Here is an 11,469-nt window from a genome sequence, read left to right on the forward strand (position 1 = left end):
TAATAGACTAATAAATAAACAGATTTTAGGAAATTCAGTTGTACCTCCAGATGACTTTTAAGGAAAACTACTGAGATATGAGGTCTCTGGTCATACCTGGACATCATCACCTGAATAAAAGCCATGCCGTTCCGTGTCATTCCATGCGTGTGTGATTGCATGCAAACAGGGAATGAGGATGTCACGCTTACACAACCTGACAAGGAAATCTTTCGCAGAGGAAAAATGCTCATCCATTTGAAGACGATTCGGCAGCCTTAGAATTTGAAAAGATAAGCATTCCACCAAAAAAAAAGCAACAGCAATGTGACAGATCTGGGTCTCCACCGGTGTGGAACAATTGTCTCAGATTTGTCCAAGCGGTGCCACAACAACTCGCTGTCATGTTTCATGGAGTCAAGCTGTTGCGGCTTTGTCTGGCGGTTTCACTTCGCCTGGAAAGTTGATAAACAACACGGCTTTGTTGTCTCTTTGGAGACATGCAGATATAGAGGTGTGCTATAGAGATGTGTTGTGTGCACCACCAATGCAGGAAGTACACATTTGGCTTATTTTTAGGGGTAGATTTGGGTTTATAGAACAGAGTGCATGGTCTAAAAATGACCCTATCACACCACGGCCATAGTGATGAATCTTTCTTCTCTTTATATCTTGGTTTCCCCCAAGCTATGAAGGATTGGTATGCCGGTCTGCCGGTTGCCCCAATTGGAACCCCAATTGGCATACATCCCGGTATGCTAATAGCGTATTTTTTGGTTTATGTTGACAATTTTCACCAAAAATTTGCCTCGATTTGTGTACATTTCCCAGTTCACATACAATACGGCACACATCTTGTTGTATCATTAATAAACTGTGTGAGTCGGTGAACAAGTGGTTAGCGCACAGGCCACACAGCTACGAGACCCGAGTTCGATTCCACCCTCGATTCAATCTCTGTGTGGAGTTTTCATGTTCTCCCCGTGCATGCGTGGGTTTTCTCCGGGTACTCCGGTTTCCTCCCACATTCCAAAAACATGCTAGGTTAATTGGCCACTCCAAATTGTCCATAGGTATGAATGTGAGTGTGAATGGTTGTTTGTCTATATGTGCCCTGTGATTGGCTGGCGACCCATCCAGGGTGTAACCCGCCCTCGATAGGCTCCAGCACACCCACGACCCTCATAAGGATAAGCGGTAGAAAATGAATGAATGTATTGGTCCAAATGTGTTCACAACAAGGCATGCTCCGATCGATCGGCCACCAAACGGTATCGGCCGATATCAGTGAAAATATATCGGCCAATACTTGAATAGGCATTACTTCATTGTGAACTACGTATATAACTGCAAACGTTTGTGAACAATTGTACTTGTTATTGAGTTATTTTCTTCATTTCTATGAAGAAAAGCGGTGGTGATTATTGACAACTGGCGAGTGACGTCTACTGTACGTGAGCATTGGGAAAGGATAAGGGACTCTTGTTTTGAGCTCCTTAAAATATGGATGATTTTATACAATAAAATAAAAACACTCTAAAAAATAACAGCCTGCCCCTGCAGATTGGAATCTGGAATATTCCCGATTGTAATATTTAAAGTATACTGGACTCAGTACAAGCTAACAATGAATAAATCAAAGATACCAGATAAGACGCTCGAAGTACGTCATCAAGTTTATTTTGAGGATGTTAAGTAAGCCTGATCCTTGGAGATGTTGTGTTTCCTTTGAGGGTGCACCACTCTGACTGGCAGTTTGAGGGGCAGGAAGAGACAGAAGAGGAAAAGGAAGTGAGAGGACGCAAGCTGAGATCGTACTGAGAGGACTGCGGACGTCACATCGGAACACGTTCACCGTGTCCACTAGTTAAGACGACTCTATCAATATTTGATTGTGAACTTGTGCTTTTGGAGGCTTTTAGTGCTTTTACATGTTGGGTCAAACATCGCCACACTTTTGAACTATTGGAGCAGTTCAAAATTTGCTGGGAAATGAGCATAAAATAGTAATCATGGTAGAAAAAGTTGTGTAGTGTCATTTCAGGCACTATTTCTTCAAGGTACCAAAGGATGATTTGTATAAACAGTGACATTAACTTTGTCATTTCTTGCTGTCTGTGTGTTCAGTGAACTGAATTGACATCCATCCATTTTCTATACCGCTTATCCTCACTAGGGTCGCGGGGGTATGCTGGAGCCTATCCTAGCTGACTTCGGGGGAGAGGCGGGGTACACCCTGGACTGGTCGCCACCCAATCACAGGTCACATATAGACAAACACACTAACCACACAATGGTGCCTCACCAGCCATGAACATCACTGATGTCACCTCATGTTATGATTGACAGTGAGTGTGTGCATGACCGCTAGAAGAAATCGATGGAGTTTCTGGAGCACGGCGACATATGAAGTCAGTTATCACATGTTAAGCACACTCATTTCTTGCACATAGCCTGGGGTGGGGGGTGTTGAATTATTTTGCAGCTGCACAATTTTGAACAGGATGAACGTTTTTCTATCTCTATGATGTTTCTCTTCCTCTAGATGAAACTGAAAGTGTGTTTTTTTGGGTGACCCACAAACGATCTTTCGGCGGTGTCCCGACGGGATGATACAAGATGTTCAGAAACACCGTCGGGATTTTTAGCCTTGTTATTCCACAACGTTCCAGATGGTTGGAGCAATCCTGTGAGTTTACTGCAGAGTGATAGAAGAGCGGCAACTTCCCCCTCCTTTTAATTGAATTTCAGCTTTTTTTTTGGGGGGGGGGGGGTACCTTGCAAGACCTGGAGTGTTCCATGACCTCCCGGAGGGCTAATTGCTTCTGGCTGTGGAGCAGCTTACTTCAGTGTTTGGGACCAGGGGGAGGCCTGGCTTGTAGCACTATACGGCAAGTTCAGAAGTGGAGGATCTTGATTTCCCTCGGCGGGTGTCTAATGGGTTCTTATCTAGACACTCATTGGAGGAAAACAAGAGCAGAAAGACAGTGATGAGAAGTCTCCTCCCACCTCCCCCGCACAGAGGGGATTCAGCAGCACACCAGGGGAGAATTGGCAGTACTGGTGGGGGTTCAGCTAGGAGGAGGTGCTAGGGGTGTTTCCTAGTGTCCACGGGTGGTTGGCGTGACATCTTAAAGCTGATTCATGCTCATGGAAATGGCTGTGAGAGTCCACTGGGCTTTATTTGCTTTGAGTGTCATGGAATCATACTCGGGCTAACTTTGTTTCATCCCGCCGTAGTACGGTCTACAATAATAAACAGGGATCTGGCTGGTGTTTCTGCAAGAGGGTTTGTGTGCAGGATGGTGCTAGACTATGTAAATAACGTGACGCTGGCGCTGGGGGTCAAACATGTGTTAACACGTCTCTAACACATGAAGAAATACAACAGAAATGGTGTCAATAAAATCCTATTGAATGCTCACTCGTCCTCATTCCTGTTATTGCACTGAAGTGATGCTGCCATCCAATCAATGGTATAGAATTGAGGGGGGGGGTTTACTCTTTAAGACAACACACAGTATTGCATACAATGATCATTCATTTGCTTAATCATATAGCATGAGAATGACACAAAGTTAGCTATTATATACTGAATTATAAGTATAATTACAAGCATTTTATACGTGGCAAAGGCTATTATTGACAGTTACATTACATTTATGCAAAGAGTCAATATTTGCAGTGCTGACCCTTCTTTTTCAATATACAGCAGTCAATTGTCTTAGGGGGCATGATTGGTTAGCATGCAGGCCTCACAGCTAAGAGACCTGGGTTCAATTTCACCTCTGTGTGAAGTTTGCATGTTCGCCCAGTGCATGTGTGGGTTTTCTCCGGGTACTCCGGTTTCCTCCCACATTCCAAAAACATGCTAGGTTTTAATTGGTGACTCCAAATTGTCCATAGGTATGAATGTAGACAGCTGGGATAGGCTCCAGCACCCCCAGTGTTATGAAACTGTTATGTTTCCCCTCCCAAGTGGAATACAAACTTGCGAAATAAAGGTTGCTAAGGGGGAAACTGCATGTAAATCAAAACTGGGTCTTGGGTTCTAAACGGTAGCAGGGGAATATTGATTCTTCCTGCCACCCACTAAGTATATAAAAAAGAAAAGTGGAAATCAGTGGACCAGGGGAAGGCCAAAACACAAAATCCCATACAGCACAATTTATTCTCATTAAATACCAAGAGAGTCAACTAAGGGTGTTGACTCTCACACACTCACAAAAAAAGAAAGGAAAAAGTGAGCATCAAATGTTCCTTATATACCCGCCCAGCCCTGCTGATTACTCAGACCTTCAGCTGGGAGTGGACACCACAGGTGCTTCCACTTGCTCCTAACGAACAAGGTGATTCTTGTGGGAAAAAACAAAACAAAACTCATAACAAAACTCATAACACCTCGCACCTAAAAGACAACAAATCTAACAAAATTGTTGACAAATACAAAACACTCCAATTTCCACTCCAATATCTCAAACGTAATGTTAGAGGAGCATCCAAAAGGCTCAAGATGATTGAACAGGTACAAAACCATATCCAGACCAAATCATTAACTCAAATAGCCAATACTCTAAACACAATAATTTTGATTTATTTATTTTTTTCATAGTGGGGGTTGCAACAAAGGACAAATTGAACTCCATTGTACATGCAGTGTTCAATTTTCAGAACAAAGTAACCAACATGAAGAATCCCGGATGAGCCCCCCCAACTGTTATGTTTCCCCTCCCAAGTAGAACCCAAACTGGTGAAATAAAGGTTGCTAAGGGGGAAACTAACCTAAACTGCATGTAAATTAAAACCGGGTCTTGCGTTCTAAAAGGTGGGAGGGCAAGGTGAGGAGCGGGGAGTAGCGAAAAGAGGACCAATGAATCGGAAGTTTGCATAGGCATTGTAATGCAGCTTTCAGGTTGTAGTGGGTCAATAGACCAGGTCTGACTCAAGTCTGCCAGTAGGTCTTGGCAGCGACAAGCAGTGTCGGGAGGGCCACTGTTGCCGGCGGGTTTGCTGTGCACTGGGTAGGACAGCACAGGCCCGAGGGCTGTTTTTAACCTCGGAATCTGGCAGGTCGTGTCAAGGGAACTGTAGGGCTGTTCAGTTCCAATATTGAAGAGGATGACTTTAGTGGTTTTATTTACCAGGAGGAGGACAAGGACAGCAATTAATATTTTTTCTGGTCGGCGACTGTTTAACCAAACTACATGTATAAGAAAACCGGCGGTCGACAGGTGAATTAAATTGTGCAGACTAAGCTTTGCGTTAACAGTCACTTGGACTCGACTGATTGCAATTAATGGATCTATTTTTCCACTCTGACAAGAAATAGGGATCGGGCATGTGTTAGAAACTTAAAGGAGGTGGCCTGGTTATTTTTATGCATTTAGCTCAGGATTTTCCCTGCAATAGGAAGTATTTTTTTTCCCTGAAACCAGCGCGATGTAGTCATGATTGTGCAGGTGCAGACTGTTTAAGCCCCTCCTCTCAGCCGCTCTGGATCATTGCCGGTGCAGAAACGGGGCTGCCTTGTTTAAGCCTTGCGTGGAGTCACATGTTTTCATGAATGGTCCTTGGATAAGTTCCACTTACTTTAATGGTTCCTGGGTGGGGATTGAATTCAACATTTTCCCGGCAAGACCACATATCCAAATTAATTCCAAACTTCCACAATCCAAACCCATGGCCACAAACCTCTTTATTATGTACACCTGCGTAATATAATGTAGAAATGTTGCCTTTATGGTGATAATAGTGCAGTAGAGGTACTTAAGGTAGCGTTTGATTTCCATACACATGCCCAGTGGCTTCATTAGGCGTAATTTTAGGGGGTCTTTAGCCACCCTAAAATGTTCTTAAGCCCCCCTAACTAATTTGATATTTTTTATTGATTTTTTTACAAAAAAATCTGACAAATTTCATATAATAGGGCAAAAGCAGGCTAATAAGCAAGACAATAAGCAGGCTAATACTAGCCTACTAGTACTACTACTAGTAGTAGTAATAATCAGAAGAAGAATAATGATGATAGTAATAATAATAGGCTAATTAATAATATAATAATGACTATTATACAATTGATCACTGTCCACTGGACAGAATGGTTGCAGAGCTTGAGCAGCGGTTTTGCAGTGTAGATTGTGTGTACTTGTATACATTTAATGGTGGCCTAAAAAAATCGAGTACCTCGAGTAAATATGTCGAAAAGTGGGAAAGTTATATCCCAGTTCTTGTTCGTTAATTGTTTTTTTTTAGATATTTTGATTTTTTTGAATGTCTATGACATTCATTCATATCCTGTGCATCTCCAGCGGGCTAAGCCCCCCCTGTCCTCAGAACCTAGTGACGCCCCTGCACATGCCAAGCATGCATGCCAAGTTCCCTGACACTGAAAGCCGACACCTCACGGAGTGACTTCATCACATACATGAGGTCTGAGATATATTAGCATGTCAGGAAGGGGCTGGAAAAAGAATGCATAGGGTGCTTTTCCCCCATTAACATACTGTATATTAATTCCACATTTACCACCCTCAAGGTTTCTCAAGGTTTAGGATAATTGCCTGTGCATGATGTGTTCGCTGGCACCTTCACAGTGGGATTTGTAGGAGTTTTGCAATATGTAGAACATCTAAAACTAACCCCACCCACAGTAAAGCCTCAAAAATGTGACATGCTACAGACGAGAGGAACAACTGCTGTTCTTTCATCAGTTGGGAAAGAGCAATTGCATCATTTCTAGTTGGGATATTTTTTACTGTCAACATGCAGCACAGGCATGTTTTGCATTTTGGGAGGTCTGGAAACAAACGGATATCCAAATGGGACCATGAGAGAGGTTTCTTTACATACAAGTAGAGGAAAGCATAATCCTATTACCCTCGAGTAACAATGCATACATTTGCAAACATAACAAAAATTATTTTATCGTGATGTGAACCAAAGACTGGATCAGATGCTCTAATGTCATGTCATGTTTAAATCTTGTTCAGTCTGCATTCTGCAGCTGGGTTCTAATGACGCTTCGCCTGACCTAAATACCGTAATAGGTAAGGAATCTAGCCAATCATAACTCTTAAAGAACATCCACGGGTGGGCTGAGCGACATTAGTGCTGCCAACAACAAACGCATCCTCAGCTCACATAGTACTATTAAACGACAGCAGATGCAGACGGCACAGTGTGATTGGCTGGCCACCAGTGCAGGGTGTACCCCGCCTCTCCCCGTGATTTGTACAACATACACTTCCACTGACTGAAATCCCAACCATTTCAATGTGGAGATAAACTGTTTCAATAGTGAGCGGATTCCCAGTGTTGTAAAAATGCGATACATGTCTTCATCTTTCCACTCCACTCTCGTAGGCTTACCAAAGAGAGAGCGGCACCAAGGAGATGCTGTGTTCTGATTAAAAATAAATGAGTTTAGATTGGCCTGCATGATCCTAGCGACAACACAATAGACGCGAGAATAAGCATCCATCACTCTTGATATGGCTGAAATTACACAGCCGGAGTGTGATAGAGAACTCAAGTGAGCTGTTGAGGTCACTGCTCTCATATCTGTACACATCCCCCATCCCATTATGCTATTTCCCTGCCGGAGCAGCTGGGATGGGATGCATCGATCAATGGGTCTAAACCGGTGGTGCATTGTTGTCCCCCACCACCCAGAAAAAACCCTCCACCTCACGCCACATGCAATCAGTCATGCACAGCTGTAAAACAGAGACAACAACAATGGATGAAGGTCTCGAGGAAAAAAGGGCTGCCAAGCATGCAAGCAGAACAGGACACGTTTGGCTTCATATAAATGCTGATTTTTTTTGGTACTCCCACACTTGAATGGTTGGTGATTTCATATTATATGAAAGTAATTAAGTCATTGTTTGAAATTATGTAGTACATTTACTTTTAGGCTGTATTCACATTCGTACAATGCTGGTATAACAGATGCCAGGTCCCTCGCATAAACGCAGTTTCGGACATTGCTCGTTTTTCAACCATCCATCCAAATCCCAGCTGTCTTTGGGCGAGAGGTGGGAATGGGCGAGACCCTGGAATATTGTCGCATACCTATGGACAATTTGGAGTCGCCAATTAACCTAACATACATGCTTCTGGAATATGGGAGGAAACCGAAGTACCTGCACGGGGAGAACATGCAAACTCCACACAGAGATGCCCAAGCGGAGATTCTAACCTAGGTCTTCCCGATCTCCTGACTATGTGCCTACATGCTAAACCTGTATTGAGCATTTGCACTCAAACACAATCGCTCTGTGAAAAACCACTGATGCATCCAGACAGGTTTCAATTATCTCACAACAGGCACTATAATAATGGTAATCATAATCGTAATAATAACTGTTGTGAGTTTGACTTTTGGATTATTTCAAGTGTTTAATATTATTAAATGTGTCGGTCGTTAAGATTTTTTGAGGAGTCTGAACGAAACACTGACGAACAAAATACTGAAATGGTGGGGTTAGAATGAACCACCGCTTTTTTCCTCACGAGGGACGCGGGGGGTGCTGGAGCCTATCCCAGCTGTCTTTGGGCGAGAGGCTGGGTACACCCTGGACTGGTCGCCAGCCAATCACAGGGCACATATAGACAAACAACCATTCACACTCACATTCATACCTATGGACAATTTGGAGTCGCCAATTAACCTAGCATGTTTTTGGAATGTGGGAGGAAACCGGAGTACCCGGAGAAAACCCACGCATGCACGGGGAGAACATGCAAACTCCACACAGAGATGGCCGAGGGTGGAATTGAACCCTGGTCTCTTAGCTGTGAGGTCTGCGCGCTAACCACACGACCACCGTGCCGCCCCAGAATGAACCAATGGGTCAAAATAATCCAACACATTTTCAATTTGATGATGATCATCATGTAACCTTATGTCACCACTGGGTTCTTCTCTCGGGCCTGCGTTGCCATATGTCCGATCTGCACCGCGGTCTCGGCCCGGCCTGCCGACCTCCTGTGTCTCTCCTTGCCATCTGCTCCCCGGCTTGGCCTGTTTGGTCAGAGGCCAAGCGTTGACTGATGTAACGCATACAGTATAAGGGAGGGTCCTGCTCCGACTATAACGACAGTGCAGCTTTGGGAGCAGGCCAAACACTGATTTGTTCAGATTTACAACCACATTTTCCCAGAGGCCATAACTGGAATTGAATTAAATCAAACTCTTGGCATCACAACTGAACGGGCAGTGTTTTAAGTAACATTTTAACATTCTTAACTGTCACAGTGTGAAAAAATCATTTTCCAGTCTCAGACATGAGCAGGTTCTTTGTCAAGGCCAGTCGAGACCGTGGGTGGAAAGCATCGCTTCACCAAAACGTGTTTGTGCATATAATGGCTGTGTTTGGATGCAATTTCCTTGTATTTGGAACTAACTGACTACATGGGTTATTTCTGCTAAGAAGTCAAATGTATTCCGCTCAACAGAAAGTGACTTTTACAACAAAACTTTTTCAGAAATTAATCAATGTTGTGGTAGACTATGGTCTACTATGAATCAAAACAGTTCTCTTCCCATTTTGTTTGGAAATTGTCCGCTTTTGGCTTTTTAAGTTAGGAAGAAATGCCTTTAAGGCTAACTGATTAGCTTGCTAGCTAGCAGCCACCTTCGGTCCCAGCAGCCACACACTGGAGGTGACAAACAACGGCCTAACTCATCCCCAACACTTACCAAACCTTGGGACTGGGACCAGCTACACCGGTGAGTGACGTGTTCACATTCAGGACGACTCTTCCGCCATTTGGGTTTGCTGTCTTGCTAGTACTGGACCTTGCTAGCAATGAAGCTAAACTTACATAAATGAATATCAACGTAGCTACAGTAAACCTCGGATATATCGGATTCAATTGTTCCCACTGGTTTTGTCCGATATAAGCGAAATCCGTTATATGCGTATACTGGAAAATGTCAGTTTTATGCATATATCGGATTTATATCCGGTATATGCGTAAACGGATTTTATCCATTATAAAAACTATGTTTCCAATGTACCTGGACTGGGCAATGAAAAGAGACGTAAGGTAATGAGAATTTAACTTTATTGGACTCTGAGCATAACAAATTGTTAATTAAGCTAGGCCCTGTTACGCCCGTCAGGCCTACGTTATTTCCAATAGTGAGGTTAAGATCTCATTCACTGCTGTGCTAGTATTATTGACGTCACTCACTTTTATATTTGTCCTAAATCTGGAGCCAGGAGAAAGACACGATGCGGCCATCAGATATATGCGAGGGAAATTGGAACGGGACTGGAGATTTTGTCCGAAATAGGCGAAATCTGTTATAAAAAATCCGATATATGCAATGAATTTTTATTGGAAATGCATTACAGAAAAATCGGTTCTTTTTTATCTGTCCGTTGTGAGTGAATTTCCGATATATCCGAGTCCGATATATCCGAGGTTTACCGTACTATGTTAGCTATGGCTCCAACTAGTTACCATGCTGCTGTTTTGTTTCTTTATAGCTCTATTCTCGTGTTTTAGAAATGTCAAATAACTCTTAGATGGTTTGTGAGTTTTTTTTTTTTTTACTCACAAGAATCACCTTGTTCGTTAGCAGCAAGTGGAAGCACCTGTGGTGTCCACTCCCAGCTGAAGGTCTGAGTAATCAGCAGGGCTGGGCGGGTATATAAGGAACATTTGATGCGCTCTTTTTTTTGTGAGTGTTTTGGCCTTCCTCCGGTCCACTGATTTCCACTTTTTCTTTAACCGGGGTATTTTTTTTTTTATCATTTTGATCGACTTAGTGGGTGACAAGAGGAATTAATATTCCACTGCCAAACATAACGGAAGCCTTCCAGCTAATGCTAAACAACCTCAAACGCAATATCACGACAGCCAATCAATAGCCACGTTTACATGAGTTTTTCTTCTTTCCGAATGACCTTTCCGAAAACAATGGTATACACGGAAAGGAATATTCCAATCTCTTGTCTACATGCACTGCTATAATCAAACAGAATAGTCAATGGGGCATGCACAGTAAAACGTAAACATCACGTGATACCGACTTCTTTTAACTTGTTGGAATAATTGTGAATTTTTCGTTCGTCCAGTCTTGAAAATAGTTTGGATTAAAAACAAATTTTCCACAGCAGTCCAGTGCCGATTGCTGGCCTCCATTTTTAAAACTGAAGAATGTCTCGAGCTGCATGTTACGTCAAATCTGAGCATGCGCTAAAAGAACGCACCCGGGATAAATTTAAACAGGAAAAGATAAAATTCCATCTTGCTAATATTTTATAATTAAACTCGGGACATGTTTTAATAAAACTGGACTTGTGAATAAAGTATAGAACTGTTCCACAGGTGGCGGTAATGCACACGAAAGCTGCTTGCCAACTGCCAATAAACAGCAGAAGAAGAAAAACATGAACACACCCTGACAACTTTCTGTTTAAGCAGTTACAAGATACCTCAATCTGATTGGGGAAAGTAATATTCCACCTTTGTGAA

This window comes from Doryrhamphus excisus, linkage group LG15 (genome assembly GCF_037039965.1).
Source record: "Doryrhamphus excisus strain RoL-2023G ecotype Guam linkage group LG15, RoL_Dexc_Guam_v1.1, whole genome shotgun sequence".
NCBI classification, from domain to species: domain Eukaryota; kingdom Metazoa; phylum Chordata; class Actinopteri; order Syngnathiformes; family Syngnathidae; genus Doryrhamphus; species Doryrhamphus excisus.